Raw genomic sequence first — 15,916 nt, 5'->3', positions numbered from 1 at the left:
GTTAGTAGCGCAAAGATGCCCTAAGGGGGTAGGCAGTGTGGATGAGATCCTCAACGGATGTTATGGGGAAGTGTGTTTATAATTATAATGGGATTTAATGTACACTGGGACCAGATGATGGCAGCCATTTAAAAAAGAGATGCTTAATAAGAGAGGTCCCTTAATGACAGGCAGCAGGGCTCAGGTTATTATGGAAGAAGCACAGTGCTTCACAGGGTGACGCAAACCATGTGCCAGGTTTTATGGGGTTCCTAACAAAGCTTTGGGGTGAAGCATAGCAACCATTGCTATCAGCTGTTGGACATAATGTTTAATGTTGTCATCGGAATTTTCTCCCTCTCAGAGACACATAAGCACAAACACGTAGGCCCCAGGCCAGTATTGAATAGTTTGGGGTGTTTCTGAAAATCTGCTTTGTTCTGCGAAAAATGGCCTGAATTTCAAAACTAAAATTTTGTAACCGTGGAGGGGTACGTTTTCCATGTAGCGGGCAGGAAATGAAGCAGCGTGACTCCCATTATGGGTAATGGGAGTCCCACAGCTAAACCCCTAGCACCCTGCTGAAAATTAACCCCCACGTCCTCCTGGGGAAACAGGGGTTTATGAACACTCTAGCATTTCTTTGGTGGAGAGGCAGGAAAAAGAAAAGTGTGTGGCATTTTATTATGCTGTTTAACTTTAAATAGCTGACTGCTTAACTTTGGAATTGTTTAACATTATGGATTTCAACCCAAGGTAGCTGTCTTATAACAGGAGGGCTATTAGTTATGGACAAGCCTGGAGGGCATGTGAGAGAAAGTCATACGCCTTGGAGGTACCACCAGAGCCATGACAGTTCTGAAATACAACTCCATGTCCTCTCTACCAAGCTGTAGTATCCTTTTATTTTTTTTTTCCTCCCCTGATGCGAAAGAAATGTATGAAAACTTTGGTCATCTAATACAAACCTCACCCATGGCTATGGTATTGTCTGTTCACAAAGCATGGCATGGCCAACCTTGGAGTCCAAAAGCAGAATATTTAATTTTTTCTGACTTGGGGGAAAAAGATAAAGGATAGATAAGGGGACACTCAGCTTCTAGTCACATACTCTGAGCAGTTGAATTTCTGGGGAAGCTGCTCTTCAAACAGCAGTGGTGTATCAGGAGTACACAAGCCACAAGATGAAATTATTCTACTCAATGGCAGAGCATTGATGCCAATTACAGTAAAGTTGTTATAGCAAGACAAACGCTGATAGCTTGTTGAGTGGAATTCCAAATTTGTATGAATTTTAAAGATAAAATGAAAGACTGCCTTGCAGTTCTCCCTTGAGAGAAGCGGACTGCCTTTCCCTGTAGGGCTGAGTAGGTAGGAGAAGGGGAATGGCCTGTGGACAAGGGCTGCGATGGGTGGTGAGCGCAGAGCTAGACACTTGAACTTCGCTTCCTTGCCAGGCCAGGTTCATTTGTCTCTTTTGGAAGCCACTATTGTATCTTTGTTGCAGTCTTCTCCACCCCACCCTCTAGTTAGAATTAATTTCTCCCTTCTCCATAAGTCCCTTAGCACTATTTGAACACTGATCATAGTATATACCACCATTTGCACTGGATTGGACTATGTGCCTTCTGACCACCCCTCCCTTGTGAGTTTTTAGAAGGCAAGGCCTCACTGTTGTTCAGTGTACTATTTCCCCTGCTCCCGGAGCCTAGCACACTGTCAGGCAGAGTAGATAAAAATGTGGATGAACTAATTGAATGCATTAATAAATGAATGAATAGATGAACAAACAAATACAGGCACCATTCGGGAGAGGAGAGACCATTCTGTGTGCCAATATTTAGGAACGAATTCTTTGTGCTATAGGGTTTTCAACTAACTCTTGAAAGATGAATGGGCTATGGATAAAGGTTGAGGCTATCTGTTGAATTTAATTGTACAGGGTGTCCCAAGCGTGACCATACATAGGAAAATTAACAAATTCATACTTTATAATGTTAATATTTTTACATTTGTATTTATGTACACATCGAGTAATATTTTTTAAACCTTTGTTATGAATATTTTGTGGAGTGTTTTTGAGACAGAGTCTCACTCTGTCACCCTAGGTGGAGTGCCGTGGCATCACAGCACACAGCAACCTCAAACTCTTGGGCTTGAGCAATCTTCTTGCCTCAGCCTCCCAAGTAGCTGGGACTACAAACTCCTGCAGCATAATATTCAGCTGCTTTTTCTATTTTTAGTAGAGATGGGGTCTCACTCTTCCTGAGGCTCGTCTGGAACTCCTGAGGTCAAACGATCCACCTACCTTGGCCTCTCAGAATGCTAGGATTACAGGTGTATGCCACCACTCCCAGCCTGTAATGAATATTTTGCAATTAAAGGTACTTTTAACTACAATTTCCCACCTCCCCTATATATGTAGGTGTAATGACTTGGGAGATACTCTGTATATAGCTCCTGGGTGATGTCTTCCCCAGAAACTTAGACCCAAGCTTTTCTCAGCATCCAAGGCACTTTGGTAAATATTTATTAAACCCCATTGAACTAAAATGAAATGACTCTGTTTGAATCACATTGCTCATTACACCCACCATGGTCTCATCATCCCAATTCCAAGCAGCTAACCAGTTCAGGGCAAAGAAGAGAGCGTCTGATCTGCTAGGGACCCCGGTGGGTATAGGACTGCTGGCCAAATCCAGCACAGCTTATGAAAAATACATTAGGCATGGGCACTGCCAGGTCCACTCAACTATGACCAGGTGTGGCAGACTGGCTAGCTATTCCCCAGACTTCTTCCTGAATATTCCCCGGACTGTATTTTCTAGGTTCCCTTGCAGTTACGTGCAGGGTATGTGATTGAGTTCTGGCCAATAGATTATGTCACTTCCAGGATAGACCCATAGAAACTCGCACTTGGAACCTTCTATTCCCTTTCCCTTTCTGCAACTTGGACTCCATGAGCATTAATACGGATCTCTTGGAAGCTGAGAGATGACGACGTCAGAGCCAAGATAGATAATGCCTAGATCCCTGAATCACAGCTTGGAAGGGAGATGCCTGCCCACTACAAACATCAATTTTGGACATCATATAAGTAAAAAATAAGCTTTGATGACTTGAGTAGGGTTGCCAAATAAATAAATTCAAATGTTAAATTTGAATTTCACATAAACAATGAATCATTTTTTAGTATAAGCATGCCCCCAAATATTGCATGGGACATAGATACACTAAAACAAATGTTTATCTCAAATTCAAATGTAAATCAGTATCTTTTTAAACTAAATATGGAAACCCTAGTTTTTAGCTATTACATAGTTTGGAGTTTGTCGATTATACTAGTTAGCATTACTTTGTGAATACACATTGTTTCATATGTCAGAAGCAGCATGACCACAGCACTGTAACTGAGATTTCACCTGGGACGGGATGAGGCCTCCAGGCCCTCTTGACACTGAGATTGTGCACGGAGCACCCCATGTGGACAGGGACTAGGAGAAAATGAGGAGGAACCCTGCCAGCTTCCAGTTCGCCCTTTTAATTTTTCTTTTTTTAATTTCAAAATATTTAAGGAGGCTTGGTGCGGTGGCTCATCCCTGTCACCCTAGCAGCTTGGGAGGCTGAGGTGGGTGGATCTCCTGAGCTCATGAGTTCGAGACCAGCCTGAGCTGTGAGATCCTGTCTCTACAATTAGCCAGGTGTTATGGTGGACACTATAGTCCCAGCTACTCGGGAGGCTAAAGCAAGAGGATCTCTTGAGCCCAAGAGTTTGAGGTTGCTGTGAGCTATGATGCCCTGGCACTCCAGCAAAGGAAACAAAGCGAGACTCTTGTCTCAAAAAAAAAAAAAAAAAAGGGCACACAAGTGTTGTTTTTGTTACATGGATGAATTATATCATGCTGAAATTAGTGCTTTCAGCTTACCCATCCCTAGATCAGTGTGCCTTATACCCAATACGTAGATTTTTATCTCTAACCCTCTTCCACCGTCCCCTCTTAGTTTTCAATGTCCATTATACCACTTTATGGCCATGCATATAACTTGTTTAGCTCCTGCTTAGAAGTGAGGACATGTGGGGTGGCACCTGTGGCTCAGTTGGTAAGGCGCCAGCCCCATATACCAAGGGGGGTGAGTTCAAGCCCGGCCCCGGCCAAACTGCAACCAAAAAGAAATAGCCGGGCGTTGTGGCAGGCGCCTGTAGTCCCAGCTACTCGGGAGGCTGAGGCAAGAGAATTGCTTAAGCCCAGGAGTTGGAGGTTGCTGTGAGCTGTGTGAGGCCACGGCACTCTACCGAGGGCCATAAAGTGAGACTCTGTCTCTACAAAAAACAAAAAAAAAAAAGAAGTGAGGACATGTGGTGTTCGTTTTCCCGTTCCTGAGATATTCCACTTAGGATAATGGTCTCCAGTTCCATCTACGTTGCTGCAAAAGACATTACTTCATTCCTTTTTATGACTTAGTAGTACTCCATGGTGTGTGTGTGTACACATACCTACACCCCACATTTTCATTATTCACTCGTCAGATGGACGTTTAGGTGGATTCCCTATCTTTGCAATTGTGAACTGTGCTATGATAAACATTTGGCACAGGTATCGGTTTTATGAAATGTCTTCCTTTCCTTTGGGTAGCTACTCAGTAGTGGGGTTGCTAGATTGAATGGTAGGTTTCCTTTTTTGAGGAATCTCCATACTGCTCTCCATAGAGGTGGTAGTACTTTCACTGTTCCCACCAACAGCCTATAAACATTCCTTTTTCACTGCTTTCATGCCAACGTCTGTTTTTTTAATTTTTAATAATAGCTATTCTGACAGGGGTAAAGTGGTATCTCATTGTTGGGGTGGGGGAATTGTTTTGTTTTTGTTTTTATTTTTGTTTTGAGAAAGGGTTTTGCTCTGTCACCCAGGCTAGAGTACAGTGGCATGATTATAGTTTACTGCAACCTCAAACTCCTGGGATCAAACCATCCTCCTGCCTCAGCCTCCCAAGTAGCTGGGACTACAGGCACCTGCCACATCTGGCGATTTTTCTAGTTTTTTTAGAGACAGGGTCTCACTATATTGTTCAGGCTGGTCTTGAACTCATCCTGTCTCAGCCTCCCCAAGTGTTAGGGTTATAAGAGTGAGCCACTGCACCTAGCCTCGTTGTGGTTTTAATGTGTATTTCCCCGATGATTAATGTTGTTGAGCATTTTTTCATATGTTTATTGATCCCTTGTCTATCTTCTTTTGAAAAAATCTGTTCATGTCTTTTGCCCACTTGTTGATGGGGCCATTTGCTTTTTCTTGTTCATTTGTTTGAGGCTTTTATAGATTCTAGACATTAGCCCTTTGTCAGATACATAGTTTGAGAATATTTTTTCCCATTCTGTAGGTTGGCTATATATCTATTGATTATTTCCTTTGCTGTGGAGAAACTTTTAATTTAATCAAGTCCCATTTATTCATTTTATTGTTACAGTAACTGCTTTGGGGGGTTCTTAGCCATAAATTATTTGCCCAGGCCAATGTCTAGAAAGTTTTTCCTACATTTTCTTGTAGAAGTTTTATGGTTTCTGGCCTTACATTTAAGTCTTTAATCCACCTTGAGTTAATTTTTATGAATGGTGAGACATAGGGATCCAGTTTCATTTCTCTGCATGTGGCTATCCAGTTTTCCCAGCACCATTTATTGAATAGGGTATCCTTTCTCTAGTGTATATTTTTGTCTGCTTTGTCAAAAATCACTCAATCATGGGTAGGTGGCTTCATTTTGGGGTCAGTTTACCCTTTTTCCTATAAGCTTCCTTTTCTTTCCTGTCTTTTTTTTTTTTTCACCTTTTCCACTAGATTGTGAGTTCTAGCTAGGCAAGGATGGAGGCAGAGCAGAAGGCCTTCAATGTGAACCTATTCAAGACCTTCATCAAGTCAAAACGATCTTCTTATGAAAGTTCTTTGTACCGTGAACGCACAGCGTAGCATAAAGACTTGGCCTCTGGGGCAGCGCCTGGGGCTCAAAGGAGTAGGGCACCGGCCCATATGCCAGAGGTGGCAGGTTCAAACCCAGCCCTGGCCAAAAAAACTGCAAAAAAAAAAAAGTAAAAAAAGACTTGGCCTCTGATTTAGACACATGGGTCTATATCCAATACCACATCTACCGTGTAAGTCCTGGGTGATCTCGGGAAAATTACTTAAGCTTTCTGAGTGGCAGCATGCTCACCTGTGAGCTGAGGACAATAGTAGTACCCACTTCACCAAAGTCCTGTGAGGTGCACAAGGGCTGATTGGCCCACAACGTAGGATCTGAAAATATTAGCTATTATTAGGGATGACGTGAGGTCCTCTTCCTTTTCATCCTGCTCCCACAAAATGCCTTATTATAGAGATTTGGGGTAAAGTCTTGTGACAGATTGATTTCTAATCTCTTTAATAAAAAGAGTGAAATGTAACCTGTCCTTCTTGGCTTCTAACTGTAGCTGAGCCCAGCTGTTTGTAGCCCTCGTCTCCCAGTCTCGTCTGTTTATTCCGTTAGGAGTGAAGCAAATGGGAAAATGGGAGTGAGACGGGGTGAGCAGGGCGTGGTGTTGGTTTTCACCTCCTAGCATGACGTGTTTATTCGTGTGTATGGACGTTAAGCGCAGCAGCCTGGTTTCCCCGAGTTAAATAGCAGTCATGCCCAACTGGCTCTCCATGTACCATTACTCCAAGTGATTGAGCCAATTTCTCCCTCTGCCATGGGTTTAAGTTGTAAACCTCTCAGCCAGACAGAGCGGCAATGATGGCTGCACGTGGTGATTATTACTAACCTTCAGCATTCCGCTCACAAGACCAGGGGGGTCTGGGAAGAAGCCCGGGGAAGGCAGCAGGAACTGTGGGCTCCCATCCACCCACCTCGGCCCAGTCTGCGTCTCTTCTCCACAAGAACAGCCAGCATCTGAGTGCTCACTTCAGCCCACTGGTCTGGGGTAAGAGACTGCTAGGGCTGGGTCAATAGAGAAATGTTCCATTTGGCAGGAAATTAGAAGGAGCATTGAGGGAAAGCTGGAAAAGTGACCTATGGGTGCCTGCATATTCAGAATCATTTGTCAGCCATAATTTTTTCTCTTTGCCATGTATTAATATTTATCTGCTAGATGCTGCGTGAGTTATCCGGCTAAAACCTGCAGGGCTGATGACTACCTCCTAGTTGTTAGCGGTTGGCTGGGACGTGTATGTTTAGCATAATCTCACTGGGAACCAGGAGGGCTGCAGGGACACAGCCTTCCTTGGCTTTCCCTCTGCCCATCTACCCTGTATTTCTTTTCTTCCTCCAGGAACCAAACTTCCTACCTGTTGATTCATCATGAATTGGCAGGGATGACAGTTCCCTGAATGTGGGCAGCTTGTTTTGCTTTTCTGAACAGTTTGGGTTCTGCAAAATCTCTGAGAAGAATAAAGTTCATCTCTCATCCCCCGGAGGGTTGGGGGTGGGGTGGGGGGTGGAGCGTTGCTTCCTTGTTAAAAACCCAAGTATACCTGTGGGCCCGCACTGGCTGAAGTCCACAGTCCAAGAAAACAAATACCCCTTCCCTCAGGAAGGTTACAGTCTAATAGCAAGGCAGGACTCAGGAAGGGCAGGTGTGGGAGGCTGAGTCTTAGTGCTTGTTTTCCAAAATAAAAGAGGATGGGGGAGGGGGAACAAGCACCACACAGACCCTGCTTTGCCCACAGCAAGCGCAACACAGTAACCAAAACAGCCCCATCCTGAATTTCTATTTCCTGTGAGCTTGCTCAGCTCCTCCCCAGTCTCTTAGAGAGGTCCCTGCCAACAGGACGATGAACTCTGTAACTTATCTAGAATGAATATTGATTTGATAAGCTTAACAAATTTAAGCCGCGCCTTCCATCTATTTTGCAGTGACGTTTATCGTCATAACCCTGGCTAACACGCAGTGAGGATGGACTTGTCGCCAGGCTGGGAAAACGGTTGCATTTATTTCTAAATGAAGGCAGTTAAGGGCTCATGTCCACCCATACGCATTAGCTAGAACGAGAAGATCAGAAAGTTCACTTGTCCATAAGCATCCAGGGGTTTGCTTTCTTTTAAAATGGTTGCTCTCTTCAAAATGCCGATTGATTCTTAAAACCAAAAGGGACTTAAAATATCTTCTAATCCAGCTGTTCTCAACCTGTGGGTCACGACCCACAGGAACTGTATAAAAGGCTCGCGGCATTAGGACGGTTGAGAACCACTGATCTAGTCCAACCTCACCATTTTACAACAGGGGAAGCAGAGCAGAGAGGTGGTGCCACATTCCCAAAGCCGTCTGACCGGCTAGAGCCAGGACCTGGGACCCAGGTCCCAGGCCATTCATCCATTCTTGGAGAGCTTTTGGAATTGTCTTCCAAGTACATAGCATTAATCTTTTGAAAGTCTTTGGTCATGGCATATCTTGCCCACAGAGGGAAGATTTGATTTTTTAAAACTAACACCAATAGCTCGAGAGGGTGATGAAACTAGGTAATAACATTTGAGGTCACAAACAAGTGGGACTGGGGAGCAGTAAAGTTGAAATTCTCCCGTGGCTTATAACCCAGCAATAATAGCAACGGAGTTGTAAGAATTATATCATTTTTCTCAATGTGAAGCATATTTTTTCTCAGCATGTAATCTGCATTTGGAGATGTATGTGTTATCTCCATATATCTATTTATACATACATATGCAAAAATATACATACACACATATGTATGTATAGTTGTTCTGACATATTATAATAGTTTGAAATTGATCCTGTTACTTGATGGTTATGATTCTTCTATGCACAATCCAAGAATGTGTTCCTTTGGTGGTTGTGATGGTGTTGGTTCTTTGGAGAAGCAGCGTCCTCTGTCAGCACCTAGGCTTTGGGATCATACTAATGTGGGTCTCCCACCCAGATCTGTCTTTGAATAGCTATGTAAAGTTCGGCAGATTTCTTAACTTAAGCCTTGCTTGCCTCCTCCATGTGATGAAAATACCTAAGATCTCCATAAGCTTTGACGAAATTAATGAACTTGACCAAGGTCGCATGTTCATAAGGGACAGCTGGTAGTAAACCTAGGTCTATCAGATTGTCAAACTGGGTCCTTCCCTATACAAATGGAAGCAGGGAAAATCCCTAGGGAGAATGCCACTACTAGCTTTGTAGAGGAGGTGCGTACCCTGCCTAAACTTTTCTTCTTAGAGCAATAACTGTCAGGCATGGTGGTTCACACGGAAAATCTCACCACTTTGTGAGGCTAAGATGAAACGATTGGTTGAGGCCAGAAGTTCAAAACTAGCCTGGCCAACATAATGAGACCCTGTCTCTACAAAAAGTTTTAAAAAGTAGCTGAATGTGGTAGCAGGCGCCTGTAATTTCAGCCACTCAAGGAGGGGGCACAAAGATCACTGAGGCTCCAGTGAGCTGTGATTGAGCCATTGCACCGTAGCTGGGGCGAAAGAATGAGACCTTGTCTCTAAAACATAAAAATTAATTTTAAAAATTAAAAAATAAAGCCATCACTTGTGCCCCTGTGAAGGAAAACAGGTTAAGATTACATACGATTCTAGAGATATATATATGTTAGAGTTCAGGGGGAAAAACCAACAAAAGAAAATCCTCTCCCACTCGATAACCCATATCTAAAAATAAAATGCCAAAAATATTGCCAGGAAGAGAAACTGGGTGAAAAGCAGGAAAAAACTATAAACAGTCTACTACAAGACATGGGTTTCTCCTGTTTATGGATGCATTATTCAGTAGAAACTCAGTCATCAGAGATTTTCTTTCAAGAAATAGCATTCAAATAACTACACCAATATTTGACTGTCTGGAGCTCTTTCAAAGAAAGACGATGTCCAGTCTTTCCACAAAAATGATTTCCCTTTATTGAGTTTGGAGTTTATAGTACTTGGTGAGTACCTTCAGTAATATGGGCGGGGGGATGGAGGAGTGGTATTTTTTTTTCCTCTCCCAACATCTTTTTGGAAGGTTCTGGAATGTTTACTTATTGATTTCCCATCAGGCATATTGGAGAGCACATGGTGAAGTGGTAAAAGCGTCAGATTCCCATTCAGAAGACCTGGATTCAATGCCAGTTCTGCAAACAACTCCTGCACAACCCTCAGCAAGTCACCTCTCTGTGCTACAATTTTTTCCTCTATAAAACTGGAGATATTATATGAAAAAAAGAAAGCCTTTTACTATTTTAAAGCACTGGCTCAGTTATTTGAGGGGACCAAAGACCTGTCTCTTATTTACTATTTGACCTTGAGCAAGTTACTTCCCCTTCTGGGGGCTGCAGGTTTCTTGTGGATCATTTGAAGATATTAAGCTCATTTTATAGGTTTTGGTTTTTTGATTTTTTTTTTTTTTTTTTTTTTTTGGTAGAGACAGAGTCTCACTGTACCGCCCTCGGGTAGAGTGCCGTGGCGTCCCACGGCTCACAGCAACCTCTAACTCTTGGGCTTACGCAATTCTCTTGCCTCAGCCTCCCGAGCAGCTGGGACTACAGGTGCCTGCCACAACGCCTGGCTATTTTTCTGTTGCAGTTTGGCTGGGGCTGGGTCCGAACCCGCCACCCTCGGCATATGGGGCCGGCGCCCTACTCACTGAGCCACAGGCGCTGCCCGGTTTTTTGATTTTTAATAGATTTGTTGCATGGGTGAATGTGTAATAGTGAATTCAGGGCTTTCAGTACCAGGATACTACACCCAATGGGTAGATTTTTATCTCTAACCCCCCTCCCGCCTTCTTGGTTTTCAGTGCCCATCACACCACTTTATGACCTTACATATCCCTCATTCAGCTCCCAGGTATAAGTGAGAATATTTGGTATTTGTTTTTCCATTCCTGAGATACTTTACGTAGGATAAAGTACCGTAAGTTCCATGTAAATTGTTGCATTATTTCATTCCTTTGTATGACTGAGTAGTAATCTGTGGTATAAACATATGCCACATTTTCTTTGCCCACGAGGTTGATTCCGTATCTTCGCAATTATGAATCGTGCTGTAACAAGCATTTGGGTACAGGTGTCTTTTTGATAAAATGACTTCTGTTCCTTTGGGTAGATGCCTGGGAGTGGGATTGCTGGATTAGGTGATGGGTCTACTTTTAGTTCTTTGTGGAATTTCCATACTGTTTTCCATGGAGGTTGTACTTAGTTTACGCTCCCACCAACAGTGTATAAGCATGTCTTTCTCATTGTTTATTTTCTGACAGAAGTAAGGTGAAATCTCTATGATTCCAATTTCTATTTCCCTGATTATTAGTGATGTTGAGCACCTTTTTATATTTTTTGGTCATTTGTCTTCTTTTGAAAAATATCTGTTCATGTCTTTTGCTTGCTTTTTGATGGGGTTATTTGCTGTGTCTTGCTAATTTGTTTGAGTTCTTTGTAGATTCTGAATATTAGCCCTTTGTTGGACGCATGTGTATGGTTTGAGAGTATTTTCTCCCAATCTGTAGGTTGTCTGTTTGCTCTGTTGATTATTTCCTTTGCTGTGCAGGAAGTTTTTGGTTCAACAAAGTCTCGTTTTATTTATTTTTGTTATTTCTCTATTTGCTTTGGAAGTCTTAGTCACAAATTCTTCGCCTAGGTCAAATTCTGGAAGAACTTTTCCTACGTTTTCATAGGGTATCTTTTCTCCAGTGTATGTTTTTGTTGCTTTGTTGAAAATCAGTTGGGGATAGCTATATGGCTTTATTTCTGGGTTCTCTCTTCCATTCCATAGGTTTACATGTTTACCTTTATCTTAGTACCATGCCGTTTTGGTTACTCTAACTTTAGAGTATAATTTGAAGTCAGTTACTGTGATGCCTCCAGATTTGTTCTTTTTGCTTAGGATTGGCTTGGCTATTTAGGCTCTATTTTGTTTTATATGAAGTTTAGGATTTTTTTTTTTCTAGATCTGTAAAAAATGACTTTAGTAAATATTTTTTTTATTTATTTTATTTTTTTTATTATTTTTTTTTTTTGTAGAGACAGAGTCTCACTGTACCGCCCTCGGGTAGAGTGCCGTGGCATCACCCGGCTCACAGCAACCTCTTAACTCTTGGGCTTACACGATTCTCTTGCCTCAGCCTCCCGAGCAGCTGGGACTACAGGCGCCCGCCACAACGCCCAGCTATTTTTTGGTTGCAGTTTTTGGTCGGGGCTGGGTTTGAACCCGCCACCCTCAGCATATGGGGCTGGCGCCCTACTCACTGAGCCACAGGCGCCGCCCGACTTTAGTAAATATTTTGATGAGAATTGTGTTGAATCTGTAAATCGCTTTGGGCTGTGGACACCTTAACAATGTTGAGTCTTGCAATCCATAATTATGAGATGTTTTTCCATTTGTTTGTGTCATCTGTTATTTCTTTCATCAGCGTTTTGTAGTTCTCCTTGTAGAAATCTTTCGCTTCCTTGGTTAAGTATATTCCTAGGTTTTTTATTTTCTTGGCAGCAATTATAAATGGTATTGAGTTCCTGATGGGATTCTCAGTAGTATACAGAAATGCTACTGATTTGTTTACATTGATTTTCTAACCTGAGACTTTACTGAATTTATTTATCAATTCTAGGAGTCTTTTGGTGGGGTCTCTCGGGTTTTCTAGATGTAAGATCACATTGTCGGCAAACAGGGATAGTTTGACCTCTTTCCTGATTTGGATGTCCATTATTTTTTTCTCTTGCCTGATGGCTCTGGCTAGGTCTTCCAGTACTACGTTGAATAGAAGAGGTGAAAGTGCCCATCTGTATCTTGTTCCATGTCATAGGAGGAGGGCTTTAAACTTCCCCCCTTTCAGTATGATGTTGGCTGTGGATTCATCATGTGCGTGTGTGTGGCTGTTACTATTTTGAGGTATGTTCCTTTCATGTTTCGTCTGTTGACGGTTTTATCGTGAAGGGGTGTGGGATTTTATCAAATGCTTTTTCTGCATCTATGACCATATGACTTTTGTTTTTTATTCTGTTTATGGGAATCACATGTATTGATTTGCATGTATTGAACCATCCCTAGGATGAAATCCACTTTATTATGGTGAATTTTGCTAGTATTTCGTTGAGGATTTTTGCATCTACGTTCATGAGGGATATTGTTGGGTAGTTTTCTCTTTTTTTGGCTGTGTCTTTTCCTGGCTTTGGTATCAGACTGATACTGGATTTATAGAATAAATTAGGCAGGACTCCCTCCTCAATGTTATGGAATAGTTTGTTTCAGTAAAATAAATACCATTTCTTCCTTACAAGCTGGGAGAATTCTGCTGTGAATCCATCTGATTCAGAGCTTGTTTTTGATGGAAGATTTCTTTTTTTATTGTTTAGATCTCACTATTTATTATTGGTCTGTTCAGGATTTCTGTTTCTTCCTGATTCAAGTTGGGGAGGTTGTGTGTTTCCAGGATTTTATCCATTTCCTAACACACTAAGCGTGCAGAAGTTTTCACAATAGTCATGGGTATTTCGTATGTCTGTGGTGGTATCAGTTATAATGTCTCCTTTTCCTCGAACTCGTTCTATCTGTAATTCTGTAATTTTCCATGAACTCTCAGCTACACTGGCAGCTTTTGAGGGAGAGAAGGTATAATGTGTTTAAAGGAATGTTTCATTATTACAACTTTGACCCCTATGGGGAGGGAACCCAGGTACTGGGAGCTCTCCACCCACAGGCACAGGACAAGTGGCGAGAGTGAGATGAAGCTGGGCGTCAGCTTAGGCGGGAAATGGTAAAGTGCTTCTGCCAATGATGGCTCTCTGTGCTTCTAGAAGGGAAAGGGAATAATCAGTGGTGAAGCCACGGGCAGGTAATAGAGGAAGGAATAGTAGATGAGGGCTTGGCAGCTGTAGTGAAGGAGGGTTTAGCTGTGTCCCAAAAAAGGTCCTTGATACGGAGAGGTGGGGTAAGGAATTGCGGGCAGAGATTGCTACAGATGTGCTGCCTTGAATCAGGTCTGGAAACGCACGTGTTCCTCCCTTGTTCAGAAATCATACGCAGTGGGTAGAGGGAAGGGGATTGGTGGGATTATACCAGCGGTGCATCTTACAAGCGTATATGTGACACTTGGTAAACGGTCTGTGAAGCTAGTGAATGATGCCCCATGATCATATCAGTGTACACAGCTATGATTTAATAAAAAGAAAAGAAATCATACCCAAACACTCTACACCTGACTCAGAGCAAAGATGGTAACTGAAGGTTGATAATTCCACCTCAGGACCTTTGCATCTGCTGCCCCCAACATCCTCCCACTTTCACCCCCAACTGCAAAATCTCTCCCGCTAGCACACCAAACTCTTATTTCCACTAATCTTTTCCCTCAAGATCTCAACTCAAACAGCACTTCCCCAGGAGCCCTACTGCTGCCCTGGCTGGGGCTGTCTCCTGGCCTCTGGGGCCCTCTGCCCCTCTTGATTATTTTCCTAGCACTTGTTACTACCAGAAATTGTTTCCTTTGTTTAGATGACTGCTTGTTTATTTCCTGGCTCCCCTGCCTGGAGCTTCCCTGGAGCCCTTTTCTGGTTACTGTAAGCTTCATGAGGGCAGAGGGCTGGACTCTATAGTGGGCTGTTAAGAAATATTTGTTCAAAGAAAGAAAGAACAAAACAAGAAATGTACTGTTTTTTTCTCTCCCCAGGAAGACTTTTAAAGCAAACAGGCAGCATGTTTCTGAGAATGCCAGATTCAGGCCCAAATAATTAACAGCCGGGAAGCGAGAGGAATATGTCCTGCCACAGGCTTTGAGATAGTGATGCTATTTGCACTCTGCAGTTGTTTTCACTGATACTGCTACCAAAAGAAACCTCCCTCTGCATCATTTATGTCCCTTCTCTCCAAGGATGTGCCAACCAAGAAGACAAAATGAGTGATAATGCCTGAAATTTGTGTGGCCCTTTTTTTATTTTTTTTTTATTAAACCATAGCTGTGTACATTAGTATGATCGTGGGGCACCATACACTTGGTTCATAGATCGTTTGACACAATTTCATCACATTAGTTAACATAGCTTTTGTAGCATTTTCTTAGTTATTTTGCTAAGACCTTTACATTCCACATTTACTAGGATTCACATATACCCTTGTAAGATGCACCGCAGGTGTAATCCCATTAATCCCCCTTCTTCCCCCTCCCTCCCCCTGTGTGGCCCTTTTATATAGCAGTGTTATCATTTTACTTTTTTATAAATGAGGAAACCTAAGCGCATAAGGCTATTCGACTTGACAGAGGTCATGGAGTTGGGACTTGGATCCAGGTCTGCCCGCATGGTCAGTGCTCTTACTTTTGCATTTAAACCTTCTACAAATGAGCACAGGCTTGCTGGCTCCCTGTGAAGAGGTGACAAGTGGACCCCCTGTAGATGGGGCAGGTCATATGAACCCTGTTGGCAGGTTCAGGACTAGGGTGGGACAAGCAAGGCTTCTGAGAAGCAGAATTTAAGAAAACATTCTCTCAGGGCACTTGCAAGATTCTAAGAGTGATACCTCCTTAAATTTTGTATCATGTGGCCACACGGGGCTCATCCAGGCCTGGCCCTGCTCATTGGAGTTTTTTGCAAGCTCTCTGGTCTTTTCTGTCATGTCAGCTGATAGTTCTTTGTCTAGAAATAGCATTAAAATAGCCAGAGGGTCAGCTTGGCGCCCATACCACAGAGGTTACAGCGTCAGCCACATATACCTATGCTGGTGGGTTCGAACCCGGCTTGGGACTGCTAAACAACAATGACAAATGCAACAAAAAAATAGCCGGGCAATGTGGTGGGCACCTGTGGGCCCAACTACTTGGGAGGCTGAAGCAAGAGAATCTCTTAAGCCCAAGAGTTTGAGATTGCTGTGAGCTGTGACATTATGGCTCTCTACTGAGGGCGGCATTGTGAGACTCTGTCTCAAAAATAAATAAATAAATAAATAAATAAAATAGCCAGAAGGTGAAATGATCTTGGGGGAGGACTTGGCCCACTTTGCCAAC

The sequence above is a fragment of the Nycticebus coucang genome, chromosome 6 (assembly GCF_027406575.1).
Source record: "Nycticebus coucang isolate mNycCou1 chromosome 6, mNycCou1.pri, whole genome shotgun sequence".
In the NCBI taxonomy this organism is placed as follows: Eukaryota; Metazoa; Chordata; class Mammalia; order Primates; family Lorisidae; genus Nycticebus; species Nycticebus coucang.
This window is presented reverse-complemented; position numbering follows the sequence as displayed.